Raw genomic sequence first — 26,023 nt, 5'->3', positions numbered from 1 at the left:
CCTTTAACCCAGTTGATCATTGGGCTGTGTGTCTTCTCTGTGGTTGGAATGGATGCTGTAATGTGCCATCCTGGTCTCCTTTAGGACTGTAGGGCTTGATCTCCCGATTACAGAGAAGTGCTGCCACCGAGAACTGCTGTGCCACAGGCATAACAGTAACTAATGTTTGGAAATAAATTGCTCCAAAACAGGGGAACTCAAAACAACATTTATGATCTTGCAGTTTCTGTGAATTAGGAATTTGAGAGCCACTTAGTGAGTGGTTCTGGCTTCGGCTGTCTGATGAAGTTGCAATCCAGATGTCGACCAGGGCTACAGTCATTGGGAGTATTGACTGGGGCTGGAGGATTGGCTTATAAAGGCAGCTCCCTAGAATGGCTGTGGGCAGGAGGCCTTGGGTTCTCACCACAGGGGCCTCTCCATAGGTCTACTTGAGTGTCCTTGGCACAACATGGCAGCTGCCCTTCCTTCAGTGGGGAGGCTCGATGAGGAGCCGTGATGGCTGTCATGACCTACCTAGTCTTGCCATCACTTTCTGCCACGTTGTTTGTTAGAGATGACTAAGTCCAGGCTTCATTCAAAAAGAGGGGAAATAGTCTCCATCTTTTGGAGGGCTGAATGTTAAACAATTCATGGACATATTTTTTAAGCCATTAAAGTGCCCAACTCCTGGAGGAGCCTATATCCAAGGATACAAAGGCCCCCAACTTGGGACAGCTCTGAAGGGCCATCTCAGCTTCAGAGCTCCCTGTGGGGTCAGCCCAGCCTTCATTGAGATGCAACACGGCTCAGTTTCTCCTGGTCTGACCCCACCTGCACATGTGATATTTCCAAGAACACTAATAAACCTCTAATAAACCTCCCATGCTCTCTACCTCAGAGTTGGCCTCCCAGGGAGCCTACCTGTGAAAGTGGTATGTTCTGTTACTGAGCTGAAGTTTTCGTCTCTTACAGCTATATCTTTGTGGATTCTGTTCTCGTGAAGGTTTTCAGGAAGTCCTTCTTGATCCTGAGATGAATTAAATACCTAGATCTTGTTCTAGGTTATCTATGATTTCAAACTTCACTCTTAATTAAGTAATACAATTGGAGTTTAGTTTAATTTAATTTAATTTAATTTAATTTAATTTAATTTATTTGAGATGGAAAGAGAGTGCATGGGGTGGCATGGAGGGGCATAGGGAGAGAGAGAGAGAGAATCTTAAGTAGGCTTCACGCCCAGCATGAGCGGACACTGGGACCGCTGGGCTCTCACAACCCTGAGATCATGACCTGAGCCGAAATAGAGTCAGACACTTAACCAACTGACTCACCCAGGCACCCCTAATTGGAGTTTTAATATATTTTGTGAAATAGGGATTTTTCTCTGCTGCTTAATCAATTGTCCTAACACCAGTTTTTTTTTTTTAAGGAATCATTTTCCTACTGATCTGAAATGAAACTTTTACATATGTACTAAATTCTAACATTTAATTGGAATGGTTTCTGAGCTTTCTATTTTGTTCTGAACCCCAGCCACATTATTTTGATTATTATATTTCTGAAGTATATCCTAACATCTGAAAGTACAGGTCACTTTTCCTTTTCCTTCTTTTTTGATACTGTCATGAGTTTATTCTTTACATATACTTCTATAGTAAATTTGACATTTGTCTCACTTCCCAAAATCACACTGAGATTTTGACTGGGATATGCTAGATGTTTTGATGTCTGTTCTTCCAAAATATCTTTACAGTATTAAACTTCCCATTTAAGAATATAATATGTCAGGGTGCCCAGGGTGGCTCAGTCTAAAGCGTCTGCCTTTGGCTCAGGTCATGATCCCAGGGTCTTGGGATGGAGCCGGGTGTCATGCTTCCTGCTCAGTAGAGAATCTGTTTCTGCCCCTCCCCTTGCTCCTTCCTGCTCTCTCTCTCTCTCAAATAAATAAAATCTTTAAAACAGAAAAGAATATAATATGTCTACCTTTTTATTAAAATCTCATTTAAAGTTCTTTCTGGATATAGCTATATGTGTAGAAGGTATATGTGGGGAAGGACGTGTACATGTATGTATGGGTGTGTGTGTGTGTGTGTGTTTTCACATAGGCCCCACTGTGCTTAGTACACTTATTCCTAAATATGTCATGGATTTGGTTGCTACTGGTGATATTTTTTATTATGTTCTCTAGTTGGTTATTTATGGAAGCTAATGAAATCTGTATATCTGTTTTTTAATAAGCCATTGTTCACTCTATTTCTAATACTTTTCTAATTGATTCTCCTTGGTTTCTTAAGCTGATAGTAATATCTTTAAATAATGATAATTTTCTTTTCCTCTCCAATATTGACCCTCAAGATTTAGAGGAAGAGCACATTCCAGCCTTGTGCTAGTTTTGTTTCCTTTTCATACACGAGTAATATATAAGCATAGTACATATGTTGAAAAAACTTTTAAAAATCACCCATCTGAAATAACACAACTGTCTCTACTTATATTTTCTTTTTAGACTGTTTTCTGTGGAAATATATATGCATGTGTGCACATATGTGTGTATGTATATAAAATCATATGAATATATAAGTATTATAAAAATGAACACTATTTGTAATGTGAATTCTAGGCTTTCTATAGCATGAAAGCATTTTCAGGAAAATAAATATATATGTCATAATTTTATATTGATTTATATCTTTGTATCATAATCTATTCACGCCAGCTTCTAATTTTAGGACATTTAAGTTGTCTCCAGTTTTTGATATTCTAAATTGTCTTGCAATAAATCCTAGTTAGAATAGTCTGAATAGACTAGTCTGAATAGTCTAGATGCCCCCGCTGCATCTAGAATAAATTCCTGGAAATAGAATTGGTGAGTTGAATGATACATGTTCTTATAACATCTTTGATATATGCACTATTTTCCTACCAATAGTTACAGGGGATTTTAATGCTGATCATTTCATTGGAGCGTATCTGTTTCCATTTTCTCCAGTGCTGATTTTATCATTCCTTTTCACCTTTACAATCTGAAAAGAAAAAGAAAAAAGAAGTGTCACATTTCAATATGAGCTTCTTTGATTAGTAAGGAGGTTGGATGCAATTGGAAGTTGTATCTTTCTTTTGAGACTGCCTACCTATGTAGTTTATCCAGATTTGGACTTTAAGAGGGGTGATTCTGTAATTTTGTTGTTGAATGTCAAGTATTCCATATATAAAAACTATATTAACCCTCTTTGTCATATATTTTTTCCAAATATTTTTCAAAGTTTACATTACAACATGTAGAAATATAATATCCATATATTTTTTCACATAACCTTATGAAATATCAATTTGTAAATTAGCCTTAGATTTTTTAAAAAGCAAGAAAACATTTCATTACATCTGATCTACTTTGTGTTTCTCTCCATAATTGCATTATACTTCCTCTCTCTCTCTCCCAATCTAATCATTTTCCCAGTTTTGGAGGGATAATGCATGTTTTGATAGTAATACTATGTGTGTGTCCATAAATTATGTATATATACTCTTGTTTGGCACATTATATTTTGAAACTTTACGTTAATCAAATCATAGTATAGGTGTTCGATAATTGGCTTTTGCTCAATATTATATTTGGAAATATATTCATATTGAAATATACAGCTATAATTCATTTATTTTAATGGAGGCATAGTATTCTATTTTATAAATACCTGACAATTTATCCATTTTCCTGTTGTTGGGCACTTAGAGTTTTTATTTTTCTGAATTTTCATTATAAGAACATTTAAATGAATATTACATGTATAAGAGTCTCTCCAGGAACATAGTGAGATGAGGATTGTCTGGGTCACTGGTATGCACAATTTCAGATTCTCCAGATGGTGCCAAACAGCTCTTGTAAGCAGCGGTAGCATTTTACTCTCTCCTGAGTATTGTTTCTCCACTCCAACTCATTGTAGTACCAAACTTTTAATTGTCAGTGCTGTGGAAAAAAAAATCTCACTGTTTTACTTTTGTATTTTCCTGGTATGAGTCAGTTGGGCTGTCTTTTCACCACTTTTATTGACCACTGGCGTTCCCTCTTCCTGAAACCTGTGTATACTTTGCCCATCCTTCTGTTTATTTTTCTAAACTAACTGTGGCAATCCTTTATACTTATACACGTTATAAATTATAAATTGTTTCATAGTCTATGGTTGGCCTAGGAATTTGTCTGGTGTTTTGTTGAGAACTATCTTAAAATTTTATGTAGGCTGACATTCTTTTTTTTTCGGGTTTGGGCTGTGTGTGTGTGTGTGTGTGTGTGTGTGTGTGAAATCTGACTTTCCTTATATGAAGATCATAAAGATAGGCTCCTATATTTTCTTCTAAAAGTTAAAAACTTTCGCTTTTTATAGTTAGTTCTTTAATCTACCTGGAATTTATTTTGTATATGGTGTGAGGTAAGGATCTAAATTCTTTTCCATATGGATAACCTGCTATCCCAGGACCACTTAGCAAATAGTTCATCCTTTTGCCACTAGCCCATCATTTCATTTTCTGTCATACCAAATTTCTGTATATGAATGAGCCTGTTTCTGCATTCTCTGTTCTGTTCCACTGGTATCCTTGTTAATGCCTCCACCAACAGCACATTTTAATAATTATATTTTTGAAATGTCTTGATACATAGCAGAAAAAGTCCTTGTACCAGATTTTCTCCAAAAGTTGTTTTTAATATAGTTAAATAAATCATTTTTCCTTTATATTCAGTTTTCTGTTAGAAAGGTGTGCCCCACCCAACATTATATAAATGTCAGAACGATAATGTATAAATATTTCATAGCTTCCCTACCCTCCTCCAGGCCAAAGAATATTCTGTACCTATTTACTTAGATCCCTGATTTTCTGTCATATTTTAAAATACTTGGTACAAAAAGCTGAAGAATCAGAAGGATCAAGGGTACATATGTATTTTGCATATACAAAATGTATAGCCACAGAAGAGGAGTGAGGAAGTTGAACCATACATTCTTGGTTTCTGAATGAATTTTGATTGGGAATTGAAGAGTGGAATAAATACCAAATTTTGTAGCTACAAGCTGTTGTACATGTGGAGGACATGGAGAATGGCAGAGATGGGGAGAGAATGTTTTTTTAATGTTTTGTAGCTCATTAAAAATGTACTTCTCTCTCTCTCTCTCTCTCTCTCTCTCTCTCTCACACACACACACACACACACACACACACACACTGTCACTATGGCCCATTGGTATTTATTCAAGAGTGTAAAGATTTAAACTCCTTTCAATTCTCTTTTTCTGTATGGTTTCTGTTTAATGGTAATTCTATGGTAAGATTAAATTATGAAACAACTTAAATCTTATTTTGATAAATGAATAGTAACCTGTTTTTCCCTAGTACTTTAATAACCATACAATTTATTTCAGTAACAAATGCACATAAGAGAAGGTAGATGTCCCTTCCTACCTATTCCCCAGTCTCTAACTTGCCTTTTTCAGGCAAATTGTGACCAGTTTCTTAGGAACCTAGAGATACTTAAGTGTAAACCATGTGTATGGTTTACATTACCCCCACCCTTTTATCCCCATTTACAGTAGCATACTACATAAATTCGGCTATTCCTTACCTCTATCCCTACTGAACACATTATTTGGAGATCATTCCTTATCTGTGCATAAAGATCTTCCTGATTATTTTAGCACTAGCATAATATTTTACTATATGAACACATCAGTGTATTTACCTAGTCTTTTCTTTCCCAGTATTTTACTGCTGTAATTGGTATGTTGAACAAGCATACCTAATGATATACTCAAAATAAAACTTTTTCTCCCATTAACCATGATAATCCCAAATCCAAAAGTATTTCTTTAGAATAACACCTCTTGCCTTTGTTCAAAAACACTAGCTGTTCTCGTGGGTTTTCATTTTCAGTCAAAAATACAGCCTCAGTTCAGAAATTATAATCTTTATTTACATGTAACAGATCAAACCCCTGAACTTGACTTAGTGTCTTGTTAGCTACTGGTAAGAAGATTGCCATAGGAAAGGGACCTTTGTCTGCCTCTCTTCCTTACATGATTCCCCTGCTAGTTGAGATTTCACTTCCCACAAGAGTCAAGATGGGGGAAAGGGTGAGTAAAGGTAAAGGAATGAGGGGATGGTTATCATTGTTTGGGTGATTCTGAGTTCTCTGTCCCTAGCTGATGGTCCCGCTGCTTCCTTCTCTTAAGGAACTATGTGTGATTGTTGGAAGTGCTCTAGAAAGTTGCTCTTTCCTGCAGTTCTCCTGACCTGTTACTAATTGTTGTTTTAGACTCCTTTCTTGGCATTACCAGCTTTGTTCTACCAAGTTCTCCTTGGCCTATGGGGCAGCCCTATTGAATCAGGCCCAGGGGACACCCTATGCTGGTCTTCAGTACATATCTGACTTCAGAAACACTCATTTATCCCTTGTCCTAACACTCTCTGATCCCAACCCAGGTGCAACTGCAGGGTTTTGACTAAAGCTGCAAGACAGACCTTCTCTGATTTCTGGGTTTCTCAGAAGAGTCAGCCCCTGACCCCGGGCCATTTTAGCACCCCCATACCTGAGGCAGGCACCAGTCTCCTTTTTCTCTCTCCCACTCCTGGAAAAGTCTTTTGAAGCTCCCCAAGAAGTTCCTTGAAATTCTCCTTCCTAGTCTTCATAGCAATCTTCCCTACTGGTCCCCCAAAGTTGAGGTGAAGACCCAAAAAGGCAACAGCTCTCTAAAGAATCCTTTCCTCCAAGCCCCAGTCTTGTAGTCTCAGACCTTGTTTTCATCCTTGATGTGGCTGAGGAGTTCAAGAATCATTGAACAGATTCTTGGCCAAATTCCTTCATCAATCTACAGAAAGAAAGGGGTCTGTGGCACATTCACTTTGGTGTCCTGAACCAAGAAAAGTTCTCTTCTAATATTTTGTTACACGATCATAAATAATACTGCCATTAATATTCTTTTCCAAGGATATTTATTTGTGCACATGGGCCAGTATATCTACATAAAATACCAGATGAATTAATAGAAAAGGAATTGTGGGGCCAAAGTATATGGTCATCTCTTTGTTATTAAAATATTGATATAAGATATTGCCAAATTGTCCTCCAAAGGGTTATGCAAATTACTGTGCACCAAAAATATATGAGTATCTGTTTCCCACCCTTTGAATAAGCTTCATATTTTACATTTAAGCCTTTGACCTACCTGGGTTTATTCTGACACAAATTATGTTTTAACTCCTGATATATCCCCTGCCCCAAAATATATTAGATAGAAAATGCAAATGTATTTATTAAAGAAATTCATCCATTCCCCACTGACTTAAAATGCCACTCTTATTTTGCAATACATTCTTGAATATTTTTGGACTTGTTCTGGGCTTTGTCTTTTTGTTTCACTGAACTGTTTTGTCTATTCCTGCACTAGTTCCATACGATTGTGATTATTGTAGCTTTATTATAAATTTTAATATCTGGTAAGAATACTCCCATTTCATTACTCTCTTTTTTTTCAAAAATTCCCTGGATCTTATCAAACCTTATTCTTTCAATGATTTTTAGAAACATTCTGCCTAGTTTAAAAAATCCTATATGGATTTTGATGAAGATTACAAATAATTTATAGTTAAATATGTGAGAAATAGACAATATTTAGTATTTAATATTCCTAAATAAGAACATAATATTCTTACTAGTGATTTAAAGAATTCAAGTGAGCCTTTTAATTTTCTTCATACAAATTTTTCCACATATTTCCATAAATCTAATTCCATGTTTATGTGACATTGCATATATTCATTGTTATTAAAATAAATATCTTTTTCCATTATACTTCCTAATTGCAGTTGATCCTTGAACAACACAGGTTTGAACTGCACTAGTCTGGACTTTTTGTATATAGTACTATAAGTGTATTTTTCTTTTCCTTATGATTTTCTCAATAACTTTTTCTTTTCTCTAGCTTATTTTATTGTAAGAATACAGTATATAATACCTATAAATACAGAATATGTGTTAGTTGACTGATTATGTTATCACTAAGGCTTCCAGTCAATAGTAGGCTATTAGTAGTTAAGTTTTGGGGAAGTCAAAAGTTATATGTGGATTTTCTACTACAAGGGGGTTGGTGCCCCTATACGTCATGTTATTCAAGAATCAATTGTAGTTAATATTGGCATTAAATTTTTTCATTTTGAAAAATATTACTATTTCCAGTCATTTTAGTTTATCTTCTTGGGCCTTCTAAATAGGTAATCATATTATTTATAAATAGTGATAACATTATTATCTTGGATAACTCTATTCCAAGATTTATACTATTCATTTTTATTTATTTATCCAGTTACCAAGGCTTCATCATCCACTACAAAGTTAAAGTTATGAACTCATACTTATGAATGTCACTAAGGATAGACAATAGTTGCAAAGACACGTTAACACAAAATGTTAAGAGTGGTTATTTCCTAGGTTGAAACGTCTGTATTTTGGTAATATTTGCAGTAAACATCAGGAAAATCAGTAAAGCTAATTTATGCAACTTATTTAAGTCTGTATGTCTATAATTACCCAAGTCAAGGAGTAAAAGAGCACTTACCCTCCTACTTCCAGTGATAATGGATTAATAGGGATGGGGCTTACTTTTCCACCCTAAATAACTAGAAATTAGAAAAATGCATGAAATAAGCACTTCCAGATATTAGAAAATAGGTAGCTCAGGAAGGACAAACAAACAAACAAACAAATGAGGGATTGAATTGGCTTTCTGCCTGGAGGCACCTTCTGGACCACAGAACACAGAGAGAATCCCAAGCTGTGTATGGCAGTTTCACTGAGTTGAGGAAACAGGAACTGGAGTTCAAGGATGCTGAGGCAGCTAACCTATTGAGAGGAAGAATTCCCAGGTAGGGTAAACTATTCAGAAAAAGAGCTTGAGAAATATGCACAAGAATCATTTTAGGAGTCTTTGATGAATACTAAAATGGCTGTGTGTAGAATAAAGCTCCATGAGAGTGGAAAAGAATAAACAGTGAATCAGAAGGTGAATAATTCTAAGATCTCAACCAGGGCTGGAAGAGTCCTTATTGAACATGTAGTACATTCAGTAGAGAGCCAAAGAAGAATCACACATTAACAGAAGGACTAAATCATAGATTAAAAGCCCACCAGAAAGGGGGCACATAGGTGGCTCAGTGGTTGAGTGTCTGCCTTTGGCTCAGTCATGATCCTGGGGTCCTGGGATTGAGTCCCACATCGGGCTTCCTGTGGGGAGCCCCATTCTCCCTCTACCTATGTCTCTGCCTCTCTCTCTGTGTCTCTCAGGAATAAATAAATAAAATCCTTAAAAAAATTAAAAGCCCACCAGAAAAACGCTTTTAAAAAGGCCTTAAAAGGATCAAACTAAATCATTGGTAACTTTGCTGCCCACCACAACAAAGGCCAATGCTTTTTTAAAAAGACAACAACATCCTGAGTTTTAAGAATGTATTACTTACAATGTCCAACCTCTAATCTAAAATTTCTCGAGATGACTAGGAGCAGAAACGGGTCACCAATAATCAGGTGGAAATATCATTCAATAGAAAGATACCCAGATGGTTTAGGTGAAGTAATTATTACTTAATATTTAACTATTTACTCTCTTAATAGCTATTATGAATATGTTCAATAATTTAAATTTAAAGAAAACCTATATCTTAAATGTATTCCATAAGGCAGTACAATGCCATTTGAAGGTAGACCGAGAGACATATAAAAAACATGATAGGAAAAAAAAATAAAAATAAAAATAAAAAAAATAAAAAATAAAAAATAAAAAAAATAAAAAACATGATAGGGCAGCCCAGGTGGCTGAGCGGTTTAGCGCTGCCTTGGGCCCAGGGTGTGGTCCTGGGGTCCCAGGATCGAGTCCCCCCGTCGGGCTCCCTGCATGGAGCCTGCTTCTCCCTCTGCCTGTGTCTCTGCCTCTCTGTGTGTGTTTCTGTGTCTCTCATGAATAAATAAATAAATAATCTTTAAAAAAAAACCCGATAGCACTCTCTAATCTCTAAAAATAAAGAAGCTAATAATAGTGGAGGCAAAATAGAATAAAAAAAATTCAAAGGAGAAAAAAATGAATAACTGGGACAAATAGAAAATAAATAAAAAGATGGTGGACATACAAATGGCCAACAGGTATGTGAAAAGGTGCTCAATGTCACTAATCATCAGGGGAATACATATCAAAACCACAATAAGATGTTACCTCATACAGGTCAGCATGGTTATTATAAAAAAAATAAATAACAAATATTAGTGAGTATGTGAAGAAAGGGAAATCCTTATACACCATTGGTAGTAATATAAATATATACAGCCATTGTAGGAAATGGTATGATGATTCCTCAAAAAATTAAAACCAAAACTACCATATGATCTAGCAATCCCATTTTTCAGTATTTATCTGAATATTTGCACACCCATGTTCATTGCAGCATTATTCACAATAGCCAAGATATGGAAGCAATCTAAAAAGTCCTTTAATGGATGAATGGATAATTAGAATATTGTTAATATAACATATTTAGTATAAACGTGCTATGCAATGTAGATATATGTATATATCTCTTGTCGTGAAATATTATTCACCCATTAAAAAAAGGGTTTATTGAAGTTGTGGGATATAATTACAGCAGTACTTAGAGGTAAATTCATACCACTAACTGTTTATGCTAGAAAAAAAGAAAAGCCCCAAATTAATAACATAATTAGCCCATCTAAGAAGTTACCAAAAAAAGAGAGAGAGAAAAAAGCCTAAAGTTATTAGAAAAAAAATAAAGGTAAGAGCAACAAAAAACGTTATAGGAAACAAACACACAAAAGAAAATCAATGAAAACAAAAGTTGGTTCTTTAAAAAGAATGTTGTTTAATTAGAAATCTCTAACTAGGGGATCCCTGGGTGGCGCAGCGGTTTAGCGCCTGCCTTTGGCCCAGGGTGTGATCCTGGAGACCCGGGATCGAGTCCCACATCAGGCTCCTGGTGCATGGAGCCTGCTTCTCCCTCTGCCTATGTCTCTGCCTCTTCTCTCTCTCTCTCTCTCTCTGTGACTATCATAAATAAAAATTAAAAAAAAAAAGAAATCTCTAACTAAATTTATCAAGAATAAAGGAAGACACAAATGACCAATATTAGGAATAAAAGACAGGGAGTTCATTTAGATCCTATATACACTAAAAGGTAATAAAATAATATTAGGAATTAGTTTATGACAGTAATTTTATGATAATTTGCAGCAAATGAATAAATTTATATACACAATAAATAAAATTCCAAAATTTGAATTTGTGATTAGAAATAGTACCACAGATAAAACTGCAAACTCAGATGACTTCACTCATGAATTATATTTATTTCTATTAAAAAAACTTATCTGACATAAACTCTTTCTTAAAATAGGGGAAGAAGTCAGTATTATTATAATGCTGAACTATATAAAAACATTTGGAAGATGAAAAAACAACAGACCAATATCCTTCATGAACATTAAAAAAAATCCTTAAAAAAATATCCTTAACAAAATACTAGCAAATTGAGTCTGGTAATACATACATAAATCATGACCGAATGAAGCATTTTCCAGGAATGCAAAGTTGGTTTAACATTAAAAAATCCTATCAATACATTTCATCATATTAAAAATAAAGGTGATCATTTCTCAGCCTTTTGGCTAAGATCAAGTGCAGCATCTGTTCTTATCAGTTTAATGTCTGATATATTATCTATCCAGGGACGATATATTAAATAGATTTTTGGAGCAGGGAGATGGAATAGGAGCTTGCTCTGTCCAACCTGTGCATCAACCTGATATTGCAGTACCTTTAGGAATGGTGGACCCCCACCTTATTAAAAAATAAAGAAAATAAAAGTAAAGGTAAAAAATAATAAATAACATTCAATCTATAAGGACAAACACTTGACATAATGCAACTCCCATTCATGATTAAAAGTTCTCCACAAACAAGGAATCAAAGATTTTTTAAAATCTAAGAAAAACCTATACCCTCCTTCATCAAACAATAACAGAATACGTATTCTTCTCAGGCTTACATGAAAGACTGACCACCCAAGACTGACCACATTCTGGGCCACAAAACACACCTCAACAAATTTAAAATAATATAAATCATACAGTGTCTGCTTTCAGACCACAATGGAATTTAACTGGAAACCGGTAACAGATAACTGGAAAATACCAAAGCACATGGCAATTAAACAACACACTTCTAAATAACACATAAGTCAAAGAAGAAATTTCAAGTAAAATCTAAAATATTTTGAAGTAAATGAAAATGAAAATACAGCTTTTATCAAAATTTGTGAGATATGGTGAAATCTGTGCTTAGAGGGATATTTATATACATTAGGAAAGAAGAAAGATCTAAAATCAATAACCTAAGTTTCTGTTTTAAGAAACTGAAAAAAGACAAGCAAATTAAATAAAAAATAAACATAAGTAAAAGAAATATCAAGAATTGGAGCAGAAGTCAACAAAATTTAAAACAGGAAATTAATAGAGAAAGTCAAGATAACCAAAAGCTGTTCTTTGAAAAGATCAATAAAATTAATAAGCCTCTCTCCAAGCTATCTAATAAAGAAGGAGAGGACACAAATTTCTGATACCATAAATGAAAGAAAGGATATCACTATAGATCCCATAGATATTAAAAGGATAATAAAGACATGGTGCAAATGACTATATGCCCCCAAATTTGAAACCTAGATGAAACGGACTAGGTTTCAAAAAAAAAAAAAAAAAAAAAAGGTACAAATTGCCAAAATTCACACAAGAAGAAATAAACAATCTGAATAGGCCTATATCTACTAATGAAATTGAACTGATATTTAATAATCTTCCAAAACAGAAAGCACCAGGCCCAAATGGGGTCACTGTTTACTTCTACCAAACGTCTAAAGATACCCATTCTCTATAATCTCTTACAGAGGATAGAAGCAGGGGAAATAATTCAGAAGTAATGTTTTGAGGCTAGCATTTCCCTAATACCCAAACTGAACAAAGACATTAAAAGAAAGAAAACTACAGGTAAATATCATGAACATAGATGCAAAAATCTTCAACAAAATATTAGCAACTTGAATCCAATAATGTACAAAAAGAATTATACACCATGATCAAGTGGAATTTATCCCAAGTATGCAAGGCTGGTTCAACATTCAAAAATCAATTAACATAATCCATCATATCAATAGGCTGAAAAAGAAAAATCACATGATCATATCACTAGATGTAGAAAAAGCATTTGACAAAATCCAACACCTATTCATGATAAAGGCTCTCAGTAAACTAAAATAGAAGGGAACTTCCTCAACTTGCAATTAAACCTTTAAAAATACTACTTACAATAGAATCAAAGATATGGATCATTTAGAGATAAAATTAAACTATATAAAACACTGCTGAGAAAAAAATTTTAACTTAAGTAAATGAAGGGAAAGATCACATTCATGTATCAGAAGACTCAGGATCATTCAGATGTATATTCTGCCCAAATCAATCTATAGATTTAGCTGCAAGCTCAATCAAAATTCCAGTAGGCTTTTAAATAGAAATTGACAAGTTAATTCTAAAATTTATATGGAAAAGCAAAGGAACTAGGATAGCCAAAATGATTTTGAAAGAAAACCAAAATTGAAGGACTTAACAATACTTGATTTCAAGGCTTATTATATTATACTAGAAAAGAAGCCAGGTACAGAAGAGTACATATTACATGATTCTGTTTATATTAAACTCTAGAAATACTATCTAGAGAAATAGAAAACAAATTAATAGTTTCCTGAGGTCAGGGGCAGAGATAAAGGACAGAGGTAAGGGTACAAGTGAAACTTCTAGGTCAATTATCTTCACTGTAGTGGTGGTTATGAGGTTGTACACATTTGTCAAAAGTCATTGGCGCATACACTTAAAACGTGTGCATTTTATTGTAAATTATACCTCAGGAAAATATAGCTTTAAAAAGAGTATTATTAAGATATCCCTATGAAAGATGAAGAACTGGTATATGTTTACATTATACTTCTAAATTCCTCCTCTCAATTTTTGCCAAAATAATTTGACATTTTTAGTTTAGTTTTATCATTATCAGTTATATATATATATAAATATATATTTAAAGATTTATTTATTTATTTATTTATTTATTTATTTATTTATTCATGAGAGACACAGAGAGAGAGGCAGAGACATAGGCAGAGGGAGAAGCAGGGCCCTGCAGGAGCCTGATGTGGGACTTGATCTCGGAACTCCAGGATTATGCCCTGAGCCTGAGCTGAAGGCAGACGCTCAACTGCTGAGCCACCCAGGTGTCCCATTTATATATATATTTTAATGTAACTGAGAAAGTAGTCCACTTCACAACAGTAATTGCAATAGTTTAAATTTAGTTCTGTGTCCATATTGCTTCAATAGTCCCCAGTTTCTTTTATAACGTGACTCCCTCATTTGTGAACTTTCTCATTTTATCTATTTCTTAATTGGATTACATTCTTAAGTAAGTTTTTTTTCCATAGAAGATGGGTGTGTGGTATTTTTCCTGAATATGTATGTAAATAAAAATGTTTTCTGTTGTCTTAATACACAAATGACAACTTACCTTATATATAGAATTCTTGAATCTCATTTTTTTTCTTCAAAATTCTGGATAAATTTCTAGTTTTCTCAGTTACCTAATGTGGCAAAGAAATATGAACCAACTTTGATTACTTTCAATCTTGAAAAAAATCTCTCTTCCTTTGGTTTCAGACCCTTACAGACTCCTAGTTTTCCACATTTCTCAGGATTCACCTTCCTACACTCTTTTGTAATACTTCTTCCTCCTCTGCTCTTTAATATTGGTGCTCCCAGAGACTCTACCTAGGGCCTCCTTTCTCATGCCATACAAAGGGTCATAAATCCAGTCAATAAAAGAACTCAATAAAATAAACAATTTTCTTGGAAAATACAAATTGCCATAAGAAATTCAAGAAATACAATGCCTTAAAAGACCAATAATTAAGGAACAAATTGAAAAGGTTGAACTATCTCAAAATATGGTACAATGACTGTTTTATCACTTAAATGTTCATGGAATTGAGGATTTCCATGATACATAAACTTTTACAGAGAATATAAAGATATTTTTATATCTAGTTGATTTCATAATCATAGATTAATCATGATACAAAAACATGAGAAATATAGTAACAAAACAAAATGCCTATCAATCAGGTAGAAAATCAGATCAAATCAGATCAAATCTAGCCCAAATAGTATCAGCCCACTGTTAGAGGAATTTGCAAGACATGATAAAGTAACTATAGCAAAAACGATACTCAAACTCAGTTCAAACATCAACTTGAGCTACTCAATGACCACACACCTCTCTACACAGATTAATGGTCTCACAGAAAAAGAATCATGCCCACCTCTGGGCAAAAGTACTATTTATCTCAGTCTCTGCTATTTTTCTACACACCATGTACAACATTCAACAAAAGTTTACAAGAAACACAAAAAAGTAATTAAAAAAAATTGTCAAGAGATAAGGTAGTCAACAGAACTAGACCCGGAGATTACCCAGATATTAAAGTGATCAAATAGGAACCTTAAAATAATTGTGATTAATATTTTAAAGGACCTAATGGGAGAAGTGGACAACATGCTAACGGGACTTCAACACTGAGGTTAAAACTATAGGAAAGTCAAATAGAAACACTACAGATGAGGGATGTGATATCCGAGCTAGAGAAGCATTCCTTTGGCGGGTTTATCCATAGACTAAATGCAGAAGAGAAAAGAATCACTGAACTTAAAGACAGCTTAATAGACATTTTCCAAACTTAAGTATTAAAAATCCAGAAGACCCAAAAGCTGTAGGACAATATCAAATTGGAGTCCCAAAAGAAGAGAGAAAACTTGGAAAAACAAACATTTGAAGATATAGCGGCTGATAACTTTTCCAAAATTACTGAAGGACAACAAACACAGATCCAAGAAACTCAGAGGAAAAACAAATATTAAAAAGAAACAAATAAAATCTAAACATATTAGTCAAAGTGCCAAAATTCAAAAATATTCCCTGTATTGGTTTAGGGTTTCAGTGAGATTTCAATAAAAATTCCAGTGAGATTTTTGATAGAAAGAGGCAAAGTACCCCTAAGCTATATATGAAAAAGCAAAAGAAAACTTAAATAACCAAAATAATTTTGGAAAAGAAAGTTGAAAGACTCATACTATCTGATTTCAAGACTTAATATAAAACTATAATTATCAAAATGGTAGTATTGGTAAAAAGACAAATAGATTAATAGAACATAATAAAATCCAAAATAGACTCTCATGAATTTGATTGATTTTTGACAAAGGATCAAAAATAATTCATTAGAAAAAAGATAACATTTCAACAAATGGTGCTGAGATGCTTGGGCATCCACATGCAAAAAAAAAAAAAAAAAAAAAAACAAAAAAAAACAAAAAAAACAAAAAACGAAACCTAACTTCAATCCCTATCTCACTTCATATGAAAATTAACTCCAACACATCATAGCTCTAAATGTAAGTTCTAGAACTATAAAACTTCTAGGGAAAAGCTCTGGAGAAAATCTTTGTGATTGGATTGGACAAAATTGTTAAACTATGAGTTTAAACACAATCCACAAAAGAAAAGAATGATAAATATTGGCCTTCATCAAATTAAAAAAATTCAGCTCTTCAAAAGACTCTAAGAAAAAAGAATGCAGGTGTGGAGAAAATATTTACAGTATATATATATTAAAGAATTTTTATCCAAAAATTGTAAAGAATTTTTATAACTTAATAGGAAGACAACCTAATCTAAAAATGTGTTTGAAAATAATCTAAACACTGAGCCAGAGAAAATATATGGGTGGCAAATAAGCACATGAGAACAGGCTCAGTATCATTAATCATTAGGAAAATGTAAGTTAAAACCAAAATGCGATATCACTACACCCCTATTGAATGGCAAGAATTTTAAAAATTAACATTACTGGGATACCTGGGTGGCTCAGTTGGTTAAACATCTACCTCTTGGTTTTTGCTAAGGTCATGAACTCAGGGTGGTGAGATTGAGCCCTGCATCAGGCTCCACACTCAGTGGAGTGTGGTTCACAATCTACTTCAGATTCTCTCTCTCCGCTCCCTCCTCCTCTGCCCCACCCACATGCACATACACACTCTCTCTCTAAAATAAATAAATAAATAAATAAATAAATAAATAAATAAATAAATCTTTAAAAAAATAACTAACATTACCAAGTGTCGCAGAAGAATGTTATTGATCAGATCTCTCAAACATTGCTTCTGGAGATGCAAAATAGCCCAGCCTCTAGGAAAACAATGTGGCAGCTTCTTATAAAATTAAAAATACAGTTAATATCTAAACATGATTCAGTGATTCTGGATTCCTAGGAATTTACCCAAGAAAATGAAAACATATGTCCACCAGTGACTGATCGGTAAACTTTTAGGAGCTTTAATCATAACTGGCCCAAATTGGGTAGCCCAAGTGGCTCAGTGGTTTAGCACCTGCCTTCATCCCAGGGTGTGATCCTGGAGACTAGGAATCGAGTCCCACGTTGGGCTCCCTGCATGGAGCCTGCTTCTCCTTCTGCCTGTGTCTCTCTCTCTCTCTCTCTCTCTCTCTCTGTGTGTCTCTCATGAATAAATAAAAGCTTTAAAAAAATAATTGGCCCAAATTGGAAATAATCCAAAGGTCTGTCAACTAGTAAATGGATAAGAAAATTGTTATATCCATATAATGGAATAGTACACAGCTATAAAAAAGAATGCAAGAGTGACACAGGCAAAATATGAATGAATTTCAAAAGCATTTGCAAAATGAAAAAAGCCAGACACAAAACACCACATACTATATTCCACTTATTAGACATGGTATAAAAGGCAAAACTCTAGGAATAGAAATCCCCTGTATCCCTGCAAATTCACAAACATAAATACTCTCCAGGTTAATTCTCTCTCATGCAAAATCACTTATGCAAAAGGAAACTTAAATGAAAAAACTCAGACTCCAGCTTAAACCCCCTTAGGATGCAGAAAAATGTCCATCACCATATTATTTGTAACATACACTTAAAGGAAGTGGTTGGATGAATAACCATTGAAAGAATGCAGCCATTCAATCACGTGATGGAGAATGTTAATCACGAAAGAAGCAGATGGCATATAGGTAAGAAGGTAGGATACAAAATGGAAACACTACGAGCTAACAACTATGGAACGGCTCCTATGCATTGGACACTTATCTCAGGACTTTATGAATGTTATTCCATTCAATTCTGGCAAATACCATATTGTTATTGTTGTGTTGTTGTTGTTATCAGTTGTGGGTTCTCAAGCTCAAGAAACTTGATGTAACAGGCAGTAAGTGATAGAGCTGAGATTGGAGCCCAGGTAGTCTCCTCTAGACTCAGAGTTCTAACTGATACACCTTAGTATCTCTATCCTGCGTGACAGTAAACCTCTATTTCTTAAAAAGCACATATAGGCCTGGAAGCAGCTGAACCAGAATATTAACAAGTCATCCTCGGGTGGCGGTTACAGACAGCTTTTATTTTGTTATTTTGCTTCTCTCTACTTTTAAAATGTGTTCGCCAGCAAGAGTGTGATGTGTATAAGAAAGTAGAATAACACGTGTGATTTACATTGATGAGGACTTAGTCTTGTCTAAAAGGTTGCCTCCTCATGAGACTTGACATTCTAAGACTGAGGTCTACGCTCTGTAAGTCCAAGTGTGGCACCCTGCACTCTATCTGGCTCACTCTCCTTCTGTGTCACCCCACTTCAGAAGTCTAGGATGAGCAGTGAAGCGCTGTCTCCAGAGAAAAGCCTTCCAGCTGCTTCTGCCAGGCGTCCTGGACAGCAGCCGGAGGGAGGCCGGGTGAGGCCAGCTCCCCCTGAGTCTGACGCCGGCAGGGCTGGCCCAGGGTCCTCAGCTGAGCCCAGGAAGCAAGGACCCAGGTCTCCCCCACTGGAGGTGGGATGGGTGAAATGATAGGAGACAAGGAGCCTTGAGGCAGTGGTGGCAAACATTAACAGGAGAAAAGACCTGTTTGATTAAGCCACGTCTCTCCTCCCCAGAACCCCCCTTCCCTCCCTGAGCTGTATTCAAACCCCATTGCATTTGGAGGGAAATCCAACCCATGTGTTTCTGATTCATTTACACTTAACTCATCAAAATCCTGTTTTGAAAGAGGCCATTGGATGGTCTACAAAGTCTGAGCAAAGCTCCCCGCCGCTGCGGGCTGGTTATGGACTCACCAAATACCCCTTCTAATCCACCAGGCCTGTGGGCAGGCTCTGCACCGCGGTACAGGCTGTCTGAATGTCTGCTCCCCAGCCTTGGCCCCCTTGGAGCCCTTCCCCAAAGCCTTCTGCCTCTTGTGAGTTCTCAGGCTGCCTGCGAGGGCATGAGAAACTCACCCAGCCCCCAGGGAACGGCACAAAATGTGCTGCCCTTCCCAGATGAGGCTGGGTTTGAGATGAACCCATAGAGGAGAACGCAAAAGAAGGGAACTAATAGATCTCGGGCCCGGGGAGTATATTTTAGGTCGCAGTGGTCTGCATGGGGCCCTCCCATCATAGTGGGTGCAGCACTCATCTCAGAGGTGAGTGATGACAAGACTAAGAAGTCTACCTTGTTGCCCAGGCATGCCTCTCCCACCAGAGTCTGAACCTGCACTATCTCCCCAGTCTCGGACCTCTCTGGACTGGGTTCGAATGAAGTACTGATCTTCCAGCAAGAGCAGGGCACCGAGTCCATCGTCAGGGCCCTGCAGGTGTGCTTGGGTCAACGTGGCATGGTGCTCAGTGTCAACCACGGGTGCAAAATCAAGTTCTCCTAAGCAGACATTTGGAAGTCATTAAATCAAAAAATGGTTGACTCAGATGCAAAGCACGCCCAAGCTAGAAAAGGCCTTGGAGATCTTTGTGGTCCAACCCCCACGTTTACAGATTGATCCTCACGAGATCCCCTCCAGGAGGCTTTGGAGGAAGCCAAGCTCCTCCAGCTTGCTGCTTTGGGAGAACATGGGGTGTGGTCAGAAGAGACGAGGAAGGCTGGGCCCCCTCCAAGCAGGGCTTAGACGAAACACGTGGGAAGCAAGAACAGAACCAAGAATGGGGACCTGGGTCCTTTTGTGCCCCCATCACAATAGGTTTTAACCTTTACATAACCCCCATCCCTCTGTGCATGTTGCTTCTTTTCCCCTGTGATTACTATGAGCAGGGAAAATTCTTCAGAACCCGCCATGAAGACATGGACAGTCGGGGACTAGAAGGCAAGCAGTGCCCTGTTGGGAGCCATGGGGGGAACAGAAGGAGCTGACCGAGACAAGAGGACGGAAGATGAATAATGATAGTAATGACTGTTTATTGGGAGAATTTCTTCAATTGTGAAGCTCAGAGAGGTTCAGTAATTTGCTCCATTTCACACAGCTACTAAATGTTGGCATCCGAGTTCAAATCCACATCTGCCTGTCTCTAAAATCCATGTAACCCAACAAATAGGGAATGGGAGAACAAAAGGGAGAAGCTAGATTTGGCCCTGTGCTCCCTGGCATGCCGGCTTGATAATCAAGAAAGCTCCCAGAAGGAGGTGCTGTTGTGCAGAGTCTGGAAGGAGAGGAGGAGCGTGGTTTATTGTGGAGGGGAGGAGGGTGGTCCAAACGGAGGAATCAAGGTGTGTGCCAGTTGGGGTGCTCGGTAGCTCTGGGCACTGATGGTTTATGGTGGTTGCACCTGGAACCCACCAGCAGGTGGCAGTATTTCAGAACAAGAAGGTGACCAAAGTAGGTTAGGACCCTAGGTTAGTAGTTACTGAGCTCTTACTAGGTGCCAGGCATTGTCATAAATGTTTTATAAAGAGCATCTCATTGAAACTTCACAGCAACTGCATGAGGTAAGTATTATTATTAGCCTTGTTTTACACATGAAAAGGGTTTAGTGACTTGTTCAAGGCCACAGATCTGGAGATATGGGCACCAAGATTCTTAACGTAGAAGCCTAACTCTGGATTCAGAGCAGTGCACAGCTGTCACATCTCAATCCGCAAGCTCCCACCATGGGTGCCCCACCATACTGGGCACTAGAGACTGGACAGCATGTCTGCTCCTGCTGCCCCATTGATAGCTCAAACGCCCTGGGATGGGGCAGGGAGGTCCTTAGAGGGAGCAGGTATAGGGCCGGCCACAGACCAGGTCCTCAGACCTAACTCAGGTCTGGCTGCTCCGCTCACAACTGAGCAGCCTTGGACATTAATGGATGTCTCAGTTTTGTTCATAATTGGGTATCACGGCAACATCATAAGGATTAAAAGGAACAAGAATCAGGCATGGCGTGGGTAGTGCCATGACCACGAATATCAAACACAAAGGGCACCAGGAGCCCAGAAGAGGGCCATCCAAGTGAGTTTCTGAGGCTGAACAACAGCAGGCTGCAGGAGGCTGAGCCCGAGAAAGCATGAGGACTTGTGGGCAGTGAGGGGAATTCAGTGTGCACCTCCCCATCCATGGAATCAGGCCTTGGGGAATGTTAGAAGACTGGGAAGTGTGGTCTTCAGAGGGCTGAACAGGGCAGTAGAGGATTCAGAGCACCCCGGTCAGCATGCCGCCAGCCCGCAGGCATGTCTCATGGACATGCTAAGGGCCAAGCACTAATCTGGAGTCGGCTCAGCATGGGCTTTTCCTCCTGCCCTGTACATGCATCCTGTCACTCTTTTGCCATTGACTGAATTAAGCTCTACCCAGACCCACCACCTAGCTCTGCCCAGCAGCTCTGTTAACCACCTGGTTCCAGAAGTCCCCTACAAGCTCTGCATAACCCACTCTACCTGTGACCCCACCAGTCACATCCTCAGAGTACGCCCATCAGGGCAGGAGATGGCTACACAATCTCCATCCCAGGAGTGGCTGAGTCACTCAGAGAGGGTGCATGCCTCAGGACACTGTGATAGATGAGGGTTGTGGGCAGACATGTAGAGTTGGGACCCATTGGCCTGCAAACACAGTGCCACCCGAGGTTGCTCAGGCAGCAGGACCCACCTCTCCTCTCTGCTTCCATTTCTGACTTTCAAGTCTTCAGTCTTCAGAAGCAGCAGTGAGGGCAACCTCTCGCTCTGCTCCAACAACCCCAGGCCTCCCTCCAACTCTCCCCGCCCCCCCATGCTTCTAGCCTTTCTTCTCAAGATATTGCAGGAACAAAGGCTACTGGCTCTTCAGGGTGGAGGGTGATGGGAGTGCATGTCTGGCTCTGGCGTTATCTGCACAGAGGCACATTCCTTCCCTAGATCACCCCCCACCCAGAAACCTCATCCTTCATTCCATCATACGCACAGCTGGGGCTGGGGGAGGCCACGACAGGTGGGCCAGCCTCGGAGGTGGGGATGGGGTGCCACGGCCTCTTCTCCACCCTCCAAACAAGACAGATATGTCCCCTCTGAACATGCTGGGGGAGATTATTTTAACAAGCACTTTTGTACCAGGAAATCAGTGTGTTTAACCTAACAAGCAAAGAACAGCCCAGTGGGGCCCATAAATCTCGTTCCCACCTATTAATTTTACGGCCTACATAAAGCAGTGTTGAAGTCCAAAGTATATGTGACCTAAAAAGGCATTGCTCATTCTGACACATATACGACGTGGCCAGGACTCGAACCCTGACCCTGACCCTCGCTCCAGGAAGCCAACTCCCAAGCCTCACAGGGTGCAGGGGCTCACACTGCAGAAACCTGCCCAGCCTCCTCTTGGAAGAACAGGACAGCTGGAGGAGACGGCTGGGGAGGAGGCTGGAGGATGCAGCTATTCCTGAAGCCCTTGATCCGAGACCCCAACCACCTCCAGGGCCTCTACATGGAGCTGTATAGGTTGGTCATTGCCCAAAGGCACCCAGACAAGAGGATGAGTGAGGGCTGAAGTCCAGCCTACACTCCATTTACCATGCCTTCTGGGTCAGGGATGCGTCTACCAGAGCAGGGCATTTTTAAAGATCCACTGGATGGGCAGCCGTGCCCATAGCACCCTTGGATTATCCTAACTCTTTCAAATATCAACCCCAAATCCAATGACTCACTGTACCCTCAAAGCAATTACATAGCCCTCCTGTCAGGTAAATCCTGGTTGTTGACTCCTGACTTCAGTTATGTGCCAACCCTTAGTGTGCTTCGGTTGTCTCACTCACCATGTAAGGACGGATGCTGGGTCACTCTGGCCACCCCACAGCAACGGCATATTATCTCCCACAAATTCATCAGGACAGGAGCCACCCCAATGAGACCTAGCCCTAAGCCAAGCCACCTCAATCCCTCATGGGCCCCACGATGGAAGAAGAGCTTGAAGACCCCAAATCCCAATGCACACTTGCCCAGCCACATGCTGAGCTCCCAAAGTGCACAGCTGTGCTCAGTAGCTCCTGTTTGCTCCCCCATCCCACCCTAGATTCATGGTCCAGCTTGTTTGCCTGGGAGGCTCACCTCCAGGCACATTTGCCCTCTGGTTTCCACCCTGGTTCACACCTCAGAGCCCCTCTGGGCAAAGTAAGGGAGGAGAATCCTGGGGCCAGAGACACGCACTCTCCATCATGGTGTTTTGCTTTATCTGGGAAAGCCATGTAAAATTCATGCTCCCATAATATATCTTTGTTAGCTTTATTATAAAAATGTTTCTCTTAGGTCAGATTCCCCAGAAGCAAACCTGAGACAAGGATATGGAGGCAGGTCCTTTGTTTTGGTCCATGATCCCAGGAAGCACCCTATGGGGGTGGGGATGTGAACTAGGGAAGGGAAGGAAGCCCACATGGGCTATATTAGTGAACGAGGGGCTGCTTACTTTAGGGAAGGGGCTCAGCCCTGCTGAGAGCCTGTAGCTGGAGTGGTTAGCCATCGGTTCCTACCTGTCCTGTCATTAGTGCTGGGCTATCACTAGGGAGCAGTAGCTCCAGGCATTTCTGGGGATTGCCTGGTGAAGATGGAACCTGCACCCACAGTCTGACAGCATCCCCAGGCAGAGCTGCAGGTGCCTGAGCAAAGTACTATGGGCATTCAAGGTACATTGACTATGGAGTGGGGGTGGGCCGGGCAATGTTAACATCTGCTACAGTGTTTTGTTCAAATATTCAAGTAAATTTGATCCCTAAACCTCCCCTGGCCTCAGCATTCTCCAAGAAGGCCAGTTTGAGAAGCCGACATCCAGAACTCTCCACCCTAAATAACTCCCCATACACAGTCTTTCCACCAACTCCTATGATCTTTTCTTACCCTCGTAGTCATATGCTGGCCTGCTGACCTCCAAACCCCACCACACGTGGAACCCAGGGCCCGAGTCATGAGCCGATCCCAGTTCAGCCTTGGAGTCTCTGCTTATGAGGCTTCCTTCCTCTGGGAGTCTTCCTCAGGAGACCACTTGTTCTTCCCCATCCCCAACTTCATCCAAGCCCTACCGCCTCCAACTGAAGGTCAATATGAATGATACGACCTACTGATCCCTAAACACACACTGACCCTCAAACCCGGCTGTACCTTGACCCTTCAGTCTAATGACACAACTTAACAAAGACCCACACACTAAACTATATCTTCAGTCCTCAACCATGGGTGACCCCAAATCATACTGATCCTCCAGTGCCAACAACACACTGATGCTTTAGTTCCATCTTTGGCCACACAGTGACCCACACTGACCTATAATCACACTGGAATATGTAGTCCGGGCACATATTACCATTGAAGTCAATCACACTTGGAGACACCCAGCCCTTAATACACACCAGCCCCCAGTTCCAAACAGGACACATGCTAACTGTCTAAATGCAACAAGATGCCAATCAATCAAGCACAAAGAATGCTGGCCACCATTCTTTCCAACCACACGCTGACTCCCAATCCCAACCATTGTCTGTCACTCCTATCTCAAGCCCTACATGAATGCCCACCACCCAATTAGGACCGCTGGCATGGACACCTCAACCTGAGCACTCACTGACCTTATGAACATTAGCCACCCAGTGACCTCAGTCCCAGTAATGAACCTCAACCAAATAATGGTCTTAATCCCAGCTACCCCATAATCAGTCACTCTAACCCCCAAACAGGGCCACACCCTTAACCCCAGAACCCCAGAACTTCACCTCACAATCAGTCCCAATGAAGAATGATCCACCAAATTTAACCTCAGAGTGATCCTGTCTTGAGCATACATGGACCCTCAAACCCCATCCATGTTCTTACCCTTAGCCCAAAGTCATACTGATCCCAGCCTGACTGCAAGCTATATACCCTCTGCCAAACTTCACTGCTCCTCCACAGAAAGGGCACTCTGATGGCAGCCCCAATCCACCCACTGTTCATTGATTTCCCCCTAGCCACAGTGAACCCCTGGCTACACTGAGCCTTCAAATCCTGTATACATACTAACCCACCACAAAATATTCCCAATCCAGCCTCGCTCTATCCCCTTCAACCTCCCCACACCTGAACCATACCTCACACGAGTTCAACTGCACTTTATTCTCTAACACAGCCTCACCCTACAGACCTGTGACACACACAGCTAGCAACCACAGGGATGGTATTCATAGAGGGATCATCTCCAGGCTCCTGCATGCAGCAGCCCCTAAACCTGGACACTTGATACTGTCCTTTATGTCCTGTCTCCATGACTCACAGAAGGCACCAGGAGATTTTACCCAGCAACACTGGGTTAACCAGCTACATTCCTTCCTCCTATTATTTATATGTCCAACTTGACATATTCCTCTCTAACTTTGAACATACTGACCTCTTCCATGGGGTACAATTCCCTTGTGCCAGGTTCAGGTCTCTAGGGAGCCATCCTGGACAGCTACACCGAGTTGGGTCACACAAGTTCTGTGCAGGCTACTGGGTAGAGGGGTCAGGAGCCTGGGTGATTATCCTGCTCACTCACCCATAGGGTGGGTAATCTCAACTGGTCACTTCCCCTTTCTGGCACT

The 26,023-nt window shown here is 39.2% G+C and overlaps 1 long non-coding RNA gene and 1 other non-coding gene across 2 annotated transcripts; one reads left to right on the top strand and one right to left on the bottom strand.

Annotated features, from left to right (window-relative positions):
• Nucleotides 1-1,866: 1,866 nt before the first annotated feature.
• Nucleotides 1,867-26,023, bottom strand: LOC119869763. The gene is made up of 4 exons (XR_005371901.1): nt 25,831-26,023; nt 14,637-14,709; nt 3,764-3,946; nt 1,867-3,005 (listed from the first exon to the last, which is right to left on the bottom strand). It is a non-coding gene; the product is annotated as an uncharacterized LOC119869763 (long non-coding RNA).
• LOC119864035 lies at nt 11,673-11,863 on the top strand. Its single transcript, XR_005372834.1, has one exon. It is a non-coding gene; the product is annotated as a U2 spliceosomal RNA (small nuclear RNA).

Source organism: Canis lupus, chromosome 17, assembly GCF_011100685.1.
Source record: "Canis lupus familiaris isolate Mischka breed German Shepherd chromosome 17, alternate assembly UU_Cfam_GSD_1.0, whole genome shotgun sequence".
NCBI lineage: Eukaryota > Metazoa > Chordata > Mammalia > Carnivora > Canidae > Canis > Canis lupus.
This window is presented reverse-complemented; position numbering and strand designations above follow the sequence as displayed.